Source organism: Ambystoma mexicanum, chromosome 6q, assembly GCF_040938575.1.
Source record: "Ambystoma mexicanum isolate Mex_15411 chromosome 6q, UKY_AmexF1_1, whole genome shotgun sequence".
Taxonomy (NCBI): Eukaryota; Metazoa; Chordata; class Amphibia; order Caudata; family Ambystomatidae; genus Ambystoma; species Ambystoma mexicanum.
This window is the reverse complement of record NC_090937.1, coordinates 275,650,767-275,663,213: the sequence shown is the minus strand read 5'-3', so window position 1 is coordinate 275,663,213 and position 12,447 is coordinate 275,650,767. Positions and strand designations below refer to the sequence as shown.

At 42.0% G+C, this 12,447-nt stretch overlaps 1 protein-coding gene across 1 annotated transcript in view; it reads left to right on the top strand.

Moving 5' to 3' along the window:
- LOC138515204 (ovochymase-2-like) overlaps positions 1–12,447 on the top strand; it is a 438,094-nt gene that overhangs the window by 170,451 nt on the left and 255,196 nt on the right. The gene's annotated exons all lie outside the window — the stretch shown is intronic.

The following is a 12,447-nucleotide window of genomic DNA, read 5'->3' as shown; positions in this document are numbered from 1 at the left end:
GTGGTTCTAAATTAAAACACAAGTATATGAAATCAAAATTCAGATTTCTAACTTTAACCTTGTCCACAGGCCCTGTCATGCATGCATGGCATTTGCTCAATTTTAAAAATATCTTTGAGTGTTTACTTGTATATCAAATATAAAACTAATTATCGCACACACCTGTTCACACACACCTGCACGCGCACACACCTGCGCGCACACAAACACACAGATACGCGCACACACATGCACACACTGTGCGGAATCCGAGGGCGTCCTCACTTCTTTCCCCAACATAGCCTTTCCTTGGACACCTGGGAGGAGGCTGTCTCTTTCAATCCTGAACCTGGGTGTGGATATGCAAGAGAAGATCACCTGGGTGGAGGAGACTTTGGGAGTGAGGATGAGGCACCCTTGGATGAGTCATGGTATCCTCCATTTCCCTTTTCAAATGAGCCTACTATTCCCCAGGTCTTTGTAGGGTATTATCAATCCCTTCTCTATTTTTCTAGACAGCCTTCTCTCAACATACACCATTTAGGTACTGAGACAAGGAGGCCACCATTGAAACAGAAGAAATACTGGAAGAAGCATGAGCACTCTTGTTGTTGGGCTCATGGAGCCAGAAACATTTTGTACAGGCGCAGCTGAGAGGTATCATGGGGAAGCACGGCAAGCGCGATGGAGAGTTCCAGGGCAGAAGCTGGGGCAGCGAAAAGGCACCTTCCCGAAATGCTGGGAGGTTTATGGAGTGCGATCCGGTCCTGTGAATGAGAGGGACTCGTTTGCAGTCTGAGACAGAGCAGAGAAAGCAGTGCGGCACAGAGCGATGGCACCGGGTAGCATTGGAGAACCTCCCGATCGCTCACTGATGCCGGACTGCTGAATGCAGCCGACCGGACTTCCAGAGTAGGCAGCAGTTAAGGGATGAAGCTGTGGAGAATGCCAGTGCCAGGCGCCAGAGGGAACCAGCACGAGCTGACGGTGAATGGAGATGAATCTGTGGAAAGCCGCTAAAAGAAGAAATCTGACCGTAAGAAAGCCGGTTAGTTTGCCTGGGTGAAGAGGGGGCCCTGGACACGGCGGGTGAGCGGTTGTGAGGCCAAAGGCATTTGGTTCTGAATTGAATATAAGGAAAAAGTGAATGAAAAGCAAGCATTTGTCAAGAGTCAAATAAGCCAGCAATTCTAATATTCAAATATCTAACATTGTAAAGAGTTCAAGAATTGAGTATTGCCAAGGGCCAAGAATAATTAAGCAGGAGAACTAAAATAATAGCAAAGCCAGTATGCAAAAGAATAGGTTTCCTAGCAGAAGAGTGTACTGGGAAGTCTGTTGGTTTTGCAAGTGAAAGCTACTGGAAAAGTGAATGTTAAAGCAATCTATGGTAATAAAGCTTCACAGGCAGTTAAAAGGTTACTGAGTCGAGAGTTATTGTGAAGCTGAAACTGTGGCAAGAAACCTATGATACGGAACCAAGTAAGGTGTGTCAGTTACGTGACCTGTGATGGGTGGACCGTGTGGTCCCACAACTGCGCTTAGACCGAATACACCCACCTAAGGAAAAGCCACACAGTGATTGAATAAAGGAAGCCTTTGTTAACTGAGAAACTGAGATTGCTCATCTGAACTTTAGAAAGCGGTGACACATAACCAAACTCTGAGAGCTGGGAAATATCCCAAGGAACTGTTATGTTGGAACATTAACTATACTGAGGAATTGTGTTGTTTTCAAACATTGGAAGATTTGAAAGGCACGGGAAGGGAACCCCATTGTTATAAAGTAAACTATTTGGATCATGGGCAAGGGAAAACCCCTTTCCACTTAAGAGCTAGAGAAGCTATGAACTGTTATTTGGAACACTTCCCATTTGATGCTGACATCCCTTAACAGGGTATTCAGTTCGATCTGAGGGGAAGTATAGGTTTTGGACTCAGATATTTGCTTTGGACGTCCTGACACAGACTACCATTAGTTTAATTTAGGTAGGGAAATAAATCCCACCTAAACATAGGGCAATTTAGGCATTTTCCCAATCCTGTTTTTAGTTAATAAAAGTTTGTACTTCAAACTTCTATCTCGTTGTCTGTTTCTCATTCATGATGCCTTTACAACAAACACACGCACACCCAAATGCACGCAGAGACAAACACACATGTACACAAATGCACAAACACACACATGTTGCAACTTAATACGAACATATCTTATTTATTTGTATCCGGGTTCATTTAAACATTCCTGCTTTGTTCATAATTAAAAGCAACTTAGAAATTGTGTTCGGTTTCATTATCAGATCATCATCTATTTGTGGTAAGAGCGGGGCTAACACATTTGATTTAAAATCATTGAAAAACACTTTGCTCAGGATCAAACCCTTTAGCTAAACAGTGTAGCTGGGATTTGAGACCCATCTGTGACCTAAACACACTATTTGCTTGAGATGAGGGGAAAGGAGAACACAGATTTACTAGTGCTTGCAACATTTCTTTTTTCAAATACCATTTTTAATTGGGTTAGTAATTTTCCCAATATGCACAAAAAGTTAAACAGAAGGAAACCCTTGTTTTATTTTGCACTGTAACTCCAGGACTCCTAGCTGCTCTTTCTTTGAAGCAACCTGGTTTCTGTCAATGAAACTTAAACAGCCCTGTAGCCCCTTGCGAGCACTTGCTTGTCAGAAGATCCCATCAGTTTAAACAAACATCACGAGCTGAGAGCTCAGATTGGGACAGGCCCGGCCAGGGTGAATAATGTCTAAATGCACTTTTGCGGTGGAAGTCTGGACAAGGCTTACTGCCAAAATGTGTTTGTGTTCAACAGCCTTACACTCTGCACAAAGGACCTTCAGAGCTAAACAGAGGGAGATCTTTATCTCGTGTGCCTTGTCATTCATTCATTTTGGCCCATGGCGCCTCTTTGAAACAGCCCCCTCAGACAAGTGGTCAGTCAACAAACAAACCACCTAAGCTGTGATGATTGCCTGGAGCACAAAGAAAGAACCTGGTTAAAGAAACCTGAAATGCGACATGTTTAGCGACAGCATCTAAACACCTTCCACCTTTTGTCCTCAGTTTAAATAAATGCTTACTGCTGGCAGAATATAACCGTCTCCACGCATCCTTTTATGGATCTTTATAAACTAGTGTGTAGTTTAAACACATACTATGAAATAGTTACACACGACATTCCACAAACAGGGTGCACATTAAGAGTTGTAATGTGATATTTCTTATCCAAGTTCCACCATCCAAGCCACAACGCTGTAACTTTGAACACGTTTCCCAGCTTGTGACAACAGTCCTAAATGCTAGAAAAATAATTAGCAGCCTAAAGCTTTGGAAGGCAGTCGGAATCAGCAGCACATTTTAAAAATAAACAGCCCATTAAGGCCTGAGCATAAATGAATCAAGTCCTGTCTTACCTCGCTGATTGTGATGAGTGTTGAAACATATCAGGTCCTGCACAGCTAAGGAACTCAGGAATGCAGCTTCTTGTGTTTTTCAGGCCCACTACAGCACGTTCAGCCTGGGTCTCAGGTCCTGGGTTACAGCCACATCACCCAGCCCTTGCCAAAGTTCCCCAAAATAATTACTCCAATAAATGTACAAAAAGGAGCAAGAATTTGAGTAAAAAGAAACGCAATGTGATCCTAGGTCATAAGGCTTGAAGGGCTAACACTTAACCAAAACACCAAAATAGATTTTAAGATGTTCTGCACATAGGCAACCCCTTTTATTTGAAACAAAACTTATTCCTCTAATTTTTGGGGTTTCACAAACGGGGAGCAAGGGGGAGCTTAAGTACTTTAGCATACAGTAATAAGGACTTCTAGTCAATGTAGGCATGGAGAGATTTAAGTCGAAGCTCATGTCATATATTAGATATTGGAACTTCCTTAGGAAGATTGAGGATCCATCTCAATTCTTAATTCTCCCATTCAATCTTAGCTGGATTCACTTCAGCACCTAATACATGGCACAATTTTGCCTTTATAAAACTGTATGAAGGATGGAATTGAGAATTTATCATATTTTAAATCTATTTTTTTCATCTGTGTCAAAAAGGGCCGAGACTTATTCTAAAAAATGTTTTTTTCCTTGATTTTATACAGTTGAACAAGGCAACTTATTAAAATAACAAAAACACATCATTACAAATTACAAAACCAAAGTAGATCCCTTTTCCTTAAAACAGTACATCCAAAATAAAAAAAAATTTCCTCTAAAAAACATAGAGAGATGGTAAATACACACTTCCTCATTACCACTCATGAACGTTTGCCACACCTCCTCTAATGAGGACGTCACCTGTATATGCGCACCTCTAAATGCAATTAACCATAAGTACTGAAGCGCTTCCCTGTGTAAATCTTCTGTTGCTGAAATGAGTACGATGATTGCTAAACTACCCTCGTCTTGGGCCTCAAGATCGGACGGAACATGTAATGGGCTAGTTAGGATGTCTCCACATTTGTGGGCACAAGCCCTACATACGCTTTTTTGGGGGATTGCAGAATACGAGCACCATCCTCGCAGTCCACTAGAAGGGATGTTGGAACAATCCCACAAACTATCATATGCTGGCTATGCTGGACGTTCCAGGAAAAATATTTGCACAAGTGCTTCTAAATGAGCTTAATCAATGGATAACTAATAATCCGCTTCTCCCTCCCTACCAGACGCGATTTAGATGTAAAGCAAGCACCACCCATAATCTTCTCATCCTGGTCACCATCATTGAATATGCTTGGACGCGGCGACAACTCCCTGTTTATGGCGCCTTTATAGATTTTAGCACAGCGGTTGACACAGTAATGAGGAATAGACTATGGAACAAATTACTCTCATAGAACATTCCTCATGGACTGTTAACCATGATTAAACATTACATGCGGACACTAGATGGAGAGGGGAGGGTTACAAGTCTGTTGGGCACCTCACGGGGGGTGAAGCAGAGATGTATTTTGGCTTCTACCCTGTTTAATCTATACCTGGCTGATCTGGCTAAGAGTCTATAACCTTCAGTAGCATGGCCAGTGAAGATTGGCAGAATAAAGAGTGGGTGGCTAAGATAAGCAGATGACTTTCTTCTATTTGATTATACTCCGAGAGGTCAGCAAGGTATGCTTGACGCGCTTGGTGATTATGCCTGATGAAATGGGCTACGTATTAATATCGGAAAAACCCAAATAGTAGTATTTATTGGAAATCACAATAGTAGAACCAAGCTCAATGTCCAATGGAAGCTGGATGGTAGGTAGTTGAGGTGGTGGATTGTTACAAATTCGTTGGAGTACTTATCGATTACACTCAAATAGGCAGCTCAGTGGGAGGAAAACAAAGTCAAATGTCTGAAAATTACTAAGACAATGAGTGTGTTCATTAGTAGGCAGGGTGGCTGCTCCATTAAGACCACCTTACACATGTACACATCCAAAATAGTACAGTGCTTTTTCTATGGAGTTGAGGTCTGGGGAACCTCCATAATAAGAGTTGGATTCATTTGAAAGCAAGATCCTACGATTATTGCTTAGAACGCAAAAAAATATCTACCCATTGAATATATAATTATGGAATTTAACATCAAACACATCTCAGCTGTGATTGAGAGTAAATTTGCTCTGGGCTTCAATAAGCTGTTAAAGTTAGACAATGGAACAATAATGGTTGAGGATTTCTTGGCATGCAGAACAATACGAGCACAGCGATTTGGCACTCTTGGAAATATGCTATCTATATGTAAGACTTGGTTTGCTCCAATATGAACAACAGAGCGCGATATTACCACATAAGGGATTTTCAAATTGGGTCAAGGCAAAAACCTGTGAGTTTAGCAGGCAAGCCGATTTTGTCTCCATGGCAACTAAAAGCAATAGTGGTCCTTTTATAAAGTATTGGATGCAACCCAGTGTAACACCGAAATATCTTGATGCCTTCCCTAATAGTGATATAATTAGAAAGCGTTTACTTTTTAAATTCAACAGCACTCGGGTGTTAGAAATAGAACGAGCAAAAAGAGGAATACCACGGTCAGGGCGAATACGTGGAGAAATGACTATTGAATGAGCAGAGCACATCATGTGTTATTGACCGAGACTGACTGATATGAGGACAAAACATATGAAAGCCTATTATAATATAAACTGTCATGATGTTATTTTACTGTGGACGCTGTTGATGGAGGGCAATGATGCTAATCTTATTTACCACATGATAAACTGTTATAGTCTAGTGATGGGCCTTTATAGTCTAGTGATGGGCCTTTATAGTCTAGTGATGGGCCTTTATAGTCTAGTGATGGGCATTTTAGGTGAACTGTCTGCAGTGATTTAAAAAAGTTTTATAACGACTAAGTAGAATAATGAAATTGGTAATGCTTGTAGATATTTTAAGTAAGGTTTTAATGCTGTAAAGGATTTTATCATTGTTGTATAAGAATATAAGGTGTGTTTTTTGTGTGCTTTTCCCTTTTGGATATACAAAGCCTGTTATTGGCTAGACGTATATTAAAATAAATGTATACAGTTGAACAAGCCACATTTTAAAATAACAAAAACCACATCATTACAAATTAGGAAACCATAGTAGGTCCCTTATCCTTAAAATAATGCATCCAAAATTTAAAAAATGTCCTCCAAAACATGAAGTGATGGTAAATACACACTTCCTCATTACCACTCATGAATGTTTGCCATACCTCCTCTAATGAGGACGTCACCTGTATACCCGCACCTCTAAATGCAATTAACCATAAGGACTGAAGCGCTTCACAGTACATTAGCAAATGTTTGGCCAACTCTTCACATTCTTTCCCGCACGATCGGCATTGCCTTTGCGCTCGTATGTTATGCCGCGACCCAACTATCTTATTTATCTTTACAATGTTAAAGTTAAGTTTGACATATTCCCACAGCAGAAAATTCCCAGCAAAGCTTTGAATGTACCTTGGAGGGCTGTCTCTTGCCAAGAACTATTCCATGAAACATGAGGCTTGCTTTTTTGTTTGTTGCCAAGTTGACAATGAATTGTTCATTAACATGTGTCGGCAGGATAATCTCCATATTTTTATTTAAATTTTCCAATCGGCCAGCTCATCACTTGATCTGGTGCCATCTCCATCCATTTCTTTGCATTGGCCTTCATTTTCAACATATCGCTATTTTGCTTGAAATTAGCTTCAGTTAAAATCACTGCAAAGTTTGCAATGCACCAGCTGATTCCTTGTTGAGTTTATTGCATGCAAAGTAGAGTGAGACATCGCAGTTGAATTTTCACGTGGATGGGTATTATATTAAATTCCAAATAGGGAATTTCTATGGGTGTTCAAGGGGGCAGTCGTAGTAGTCTCTTTAACAACCTTGCCTCTAGCTTAGAAATTCCGTTAATATGTGCTAAGGCCCAAATCTCAGCCCCATATAACATAGTAGATAGAATCTTGGCCTTATACAGGTGTATAATGGCATTTAAAGATTATCCTCCACCCTTATTTGCACAGGAACTAATGGATCTGGATGAAATTGCTGTTTTCAATTTGATATTTTCCAAGTGCCGAATCCCCTGCATTTCTGCATCTAGGTGAATGCCAAGGTATTTAAAATTAGAGGACTTTGACTGTAACACCCTCCATCGACCATCTCACCCCTTTCGTTTTCCTATGATTCGGGCAAATTACCATCATTTTTGTTTTGTCTGTGTTTATAACAAGAGAGTTATGTTTTGCATAAGATCCAAATTTGTTCAAGGTTTCCTGCAAGCCCCCGGGAGTAGAATCCAGAATGACGAGATCGTCAGCGTAACCCAACCACTGCAGAGTAATTTCTCCTAATTTGGGAGGGTTCGCTAAACGATTAATCGTCTCCCCCCAGAGGTCCACCAGATATAAATTGAACAAAATGGGTGCCAATATGCACCCCTGTTTAAGTCCTTGCGATGTTTCAATCCTGGCGGAGGTCTTACCTGCCTGATCTATGCGGATCTTAGCATGTGTGCAATCATGGAGGTAAATTATAATTTTTAGTAGACCCAAAGGTGTACCCCAATTACACAATTTCTTCCAGAGTTTAGGTTTATCCATAGTATCAAAGGCTGCATTGAAATCAATGAATGCTGCTTATCCTGTTTTGCAAATAGACCAGGCCTGATGAATAATGGTGACCAGAGCTGGACTATTGATTCTGGTGTTGGAAGCATTATGAAAACCTGTCTGGTTTTATTGAATAATATTTTCTTCCAACACCCAATATTCAAGCTCTGACAATAATAGTCGGGCAAAGATCTTAGCTGGAATATGTAACATTGCCAGCATATGGTAATTTTTAGGCTCATCATATCTGCCTTTCTTGAGGATTGGAACGATTATACTGTCTTGCCAAGATTTCAGGGATAAATTTCAGCATGCTAATCCAACTAAATAGCCAATTTAAGGCCTCTGCCCAAGCAGCTGGACCGATTTTAATGAGTGTCCGTCAGATCCCGTCTGGACCTGGCACCCGAGAGGATAATGTTGTATATTTCACTGATGTTTTTCGTGCATAGCTATTTGGAGCTTATTACATAGTCAGGAATATAGCATGGCCCCACCACCTGGGGAATGTTGTGTCACAAAATGTTCCCACCTTTCCCTGGAGACCCCATTTATATCTAGATTTTTTTATATATTCTCTTTCATTGTCCTCCAGAACAAGGATGGGTCATTAGATTGCGACGAAAATACCATAGGCGCCCATTAGCCCATTCCTTCAGAAGTTTGTGTTTCCTTAATCAGTTTGCATACATTATTTTAATAGTTCTTGCTTCCATGGTGTGTGGGGCAGGCTGTAACTGCTTGTAGGATAGAGCACGTAGATCAAGGCGCCAAGCTTTTTCTATCCTGGATTTCTTTATCATACTTATGCTGATGTTTCTTTTGTGGTCCAGTACCTGCCCTTTTGTAGGTTTTTGGTACTCCTATGAGCAGCTCTTAATGCTCTCCGTACAAGATTCAAAGCGGGTTATAGCTGTTACATTGGTCATGTCAATAGTATCGAGCCTAGAGGCACCCCAAATCCGGCAGAACACCTCGTAACTAGCCCAGGCCTAAATAGAGGCCTTGCTTAAATTCTTCTCATGCCAAGAGATCCGGCTCAATGTGGTATTAACCAACAACTGCCCAGAATCAGTAGGAGGAGATTTCACAGGTACGAAGTTCAGTTCAGCAATTAAGGGAAAATGATCACTTGCATTCCTTTCACACACATGCATATCAGTGATCAAATTATTAGGATTAGAAACAGAAATGTAGTCTGTTACGCTGCTACTTGTCTTCCCTATACATGTATATTTTGGGGAGATATCCGAAGGGTAGGATCCATTGACCATAGCATAGTTAGGGGAATATTATAATCCTGCCCAACTAGCTCCACGTTTGCAGAATGTGTTCAGCCTACCGGGCTGTCCCAAGAAGATAAATCACACACATCGCCCATCTCAAATGTGGTCATTTTCGGAATTCTGGCATTGAAATCCCCACATATAACTATCGGCGAGCCAGCTCCCAGTTTGCGGAGTTATTCTTGGACGATGTTCATTACTAGTGCATGACCTGTTTTATACGGGGATCATATATATTAATAACCTAAAAGACCTTTTTAGGTAGGCATGCCGTGACATGTGGGAGGGAAATTCTGCCAACCAATACATCTTGTACTCAGGCAAAACCAACTGAAGCCCCATAGATTTCCTCATGCCCAGTGCCAGCCCCCCTTTTAACCGACCACACGGGCCCTAGGTGGCTATACAGGAAAGAGTATTCGAACCGTTGATCACTATTGGGGTCGTTAGCCACTACAAGAGACATGGCTAATCTATCGATGTAATCCAATAAACCACCTGCTTCAAAAATATGAGAATTGCCACAGGTATTCCAGTTAATGAATAGCAAGGGACATAACGAGTCAGGATTAGGAACATGGCCTGCCCAGCTGGTCTACCATATTTGCCAGCAACGCCCAGTGAGTCTCATCGCCCGGATTACCATTGTTGTTACCTCAGAACCACACACACTACCAACATACTTACACCCATCCACCTCCACTGCAGTACATTCGTATCCCAATTTATGCAATGCCGGGCGATGTTCCAAGACATACGTCGGTGTTGCCTCTGCGTGAAAGAAGACAATTCATGTTGCCTTCTTAACACTGGACAAGGTCTTGCAAATATCCACAATATGTCTATCACTACTAGCAATAAGTCGGAGTAGGATCACAAAATGAACTATTCCAATACCAGAGAACGGTTAACATAAGAGCTCTTAGCATCGCAAAAGATGCTCTGGATTTGTATGGTCTTTATCTTTGCAAGTTTCACAGATGCCGCAGCCAATTCCTTCAATGGTGTGCTATTACCCTGATCTGTTTGTACTGCAGCTTTAGTAATGGCCTGCACCACCACAGCCTCTGTATCAGGTGGATGAGCCACAAACAACCCCTTCAGTTTGTAAATCGTTTCTGCCTTGTACTGTTTGTTTTGTCCCTTGTCCTTCTTTGTACCCATTTTGACTTGTTGCATTTGACCCATTGCAGGCTGGTAACTGATTAGATTTGTAATGGCTGGTTTGTTTAGCACATCGTTCTCTTTTGGGCTGTAGGATATCTCCTACTGAAGTGCACTCCAGCAGCTGCTCAATTTGTAACTGTGCTAATGTAGAGCAATTCGATCTTGGGTGTGTTTCCAGTGCAACACGAGCAAAGTGTGTGCCACAATTCCCATCTGTGCCGAAGCGTGTTGAGTTGTTATACACGGCATATTGAAGGCCACACTGGTAGCCCTTCTTTTCTTTCTAGTAGACAGGCCCTCGTACATGATGGCTTGCTTAACAGGCTTCTTCTTAGTAGATCCCACTCTGTGGAGTTCAAATCAAGTTCATCTGCGGCTGTTTGCCCTGCAACAGGAGTCGCATTTAGCTGTTGCAGAAGCAACCTTGCTATGTCACATATATTTACAGAGGTTTTTTCTGTGCTTTTGCTAACACAGCCTGCATTAGTTAATGTTTTTCAAGCATGCCGCTGATAGTTCCGCTAAGTCATGAGTCTTCACTAGGCTTGCTGCCATGTTGTCACATTTAGAATTTAAACGATCTACTAAGGTTTCAAAAATATTGAACAGAACAGCCGGAGAACTGCTTGCGTCACTCTCCGCTACAAGCTTTGACTCCTCCAAGTGCCTTTCTATCCCGACTGTTCTCCTGCTTTTGCGGGTTCCAGATGGTCTGCCAACTCCAGCCTGGAGCTCGGCAGAGGCATTTTCAGAACTAGTTGGCCAGTTGTCAATCCCCCTGTCATGAGCCCAACAGTAATTATAGATTCCTGCCCCAGGTGTGCGGCAGCGTCGCCAATACCAGCATTAACTTGTGCCTTACCAGGAGGCGTTGTGGCTTCGGTATACTGGCTAATCCGTCCTCAATGTTCGTAATACTCGTAAAGCTTGTAACCGAGCTTAAAGGTAACACACTAGGCGACGGTGTGCCCTGAGCAGGCAAGCATGCCAATACCATAGAGAAGGACATTAAGTCCTGACACATACTGGGAATAATTAGTGCTTTCACAACATTCTCACTTGTTTTAGAACCCAGACAAGGAAGTGAGGCTAATAGCTCGTTTGAGAGTTATGTTCCAAAGTCTCGCCCCAAATTAGTGTCTAAGAAAATCTTCTGTCAGGGGTTATAGCAAGCAGAGTTGGCAGGGGGATTAGCTATAACCCGTTGGTCAAGCACTGAGTAAATGCCAGTTATTTTAACAATATGATTATTCTCTTTGGCCTTGCTTTTCAAGGTCACGCTGCTTTGAGGGCACACTCTCATCTTACGAGAACCGTTTGAATCAGCAACAACATTAGGGGTCAGGAACTCAACAAGCGACGAGCCCTGAGCGGCAGAATCTGTCTCAATTAGAACCAAGGAATAGGCGACTTTAACTGGCCTCATGATCCTTCCCTCCATAGCCCCTTCTGTTCTCCCCCCCCCAACTCAGTTCAAGGGACAGTGAAGTATAAGAGACCATCTCCTGCAAAATGTTAATGGCTACTGCTGCACGTTTAGCCACTCGCATCTTAATTGATTTAATTGAGCAGCTTTTTCGGCATGGTCGGCAATGAAACAGTGAGGCTGTCTGCAGCACCAAGATGTTTAACGCGACTATCGGGCAGTTGAAACAGTCAATTGACATGTACTTATCTCCGGCACTCCAGCCCCTCATCAGATCACCGCAAGACCACTTCGTCTCCACTTGTCCGATTCTAAAATTCTGGCCATTTAAAAGTCACAACAAGCAGATAGCAGGAAGTCACTACACCTCCAGGAATAGGCACTGAGGAAAGACTTGCTGCAAGACCACTTGCTCTCCACTTGTCCGATTCTAAAATTCCTTTAGGGCCCCTTATGTGGAAATATGTTGGAAAATGGAAATACTTGGGAAGTTATATTTA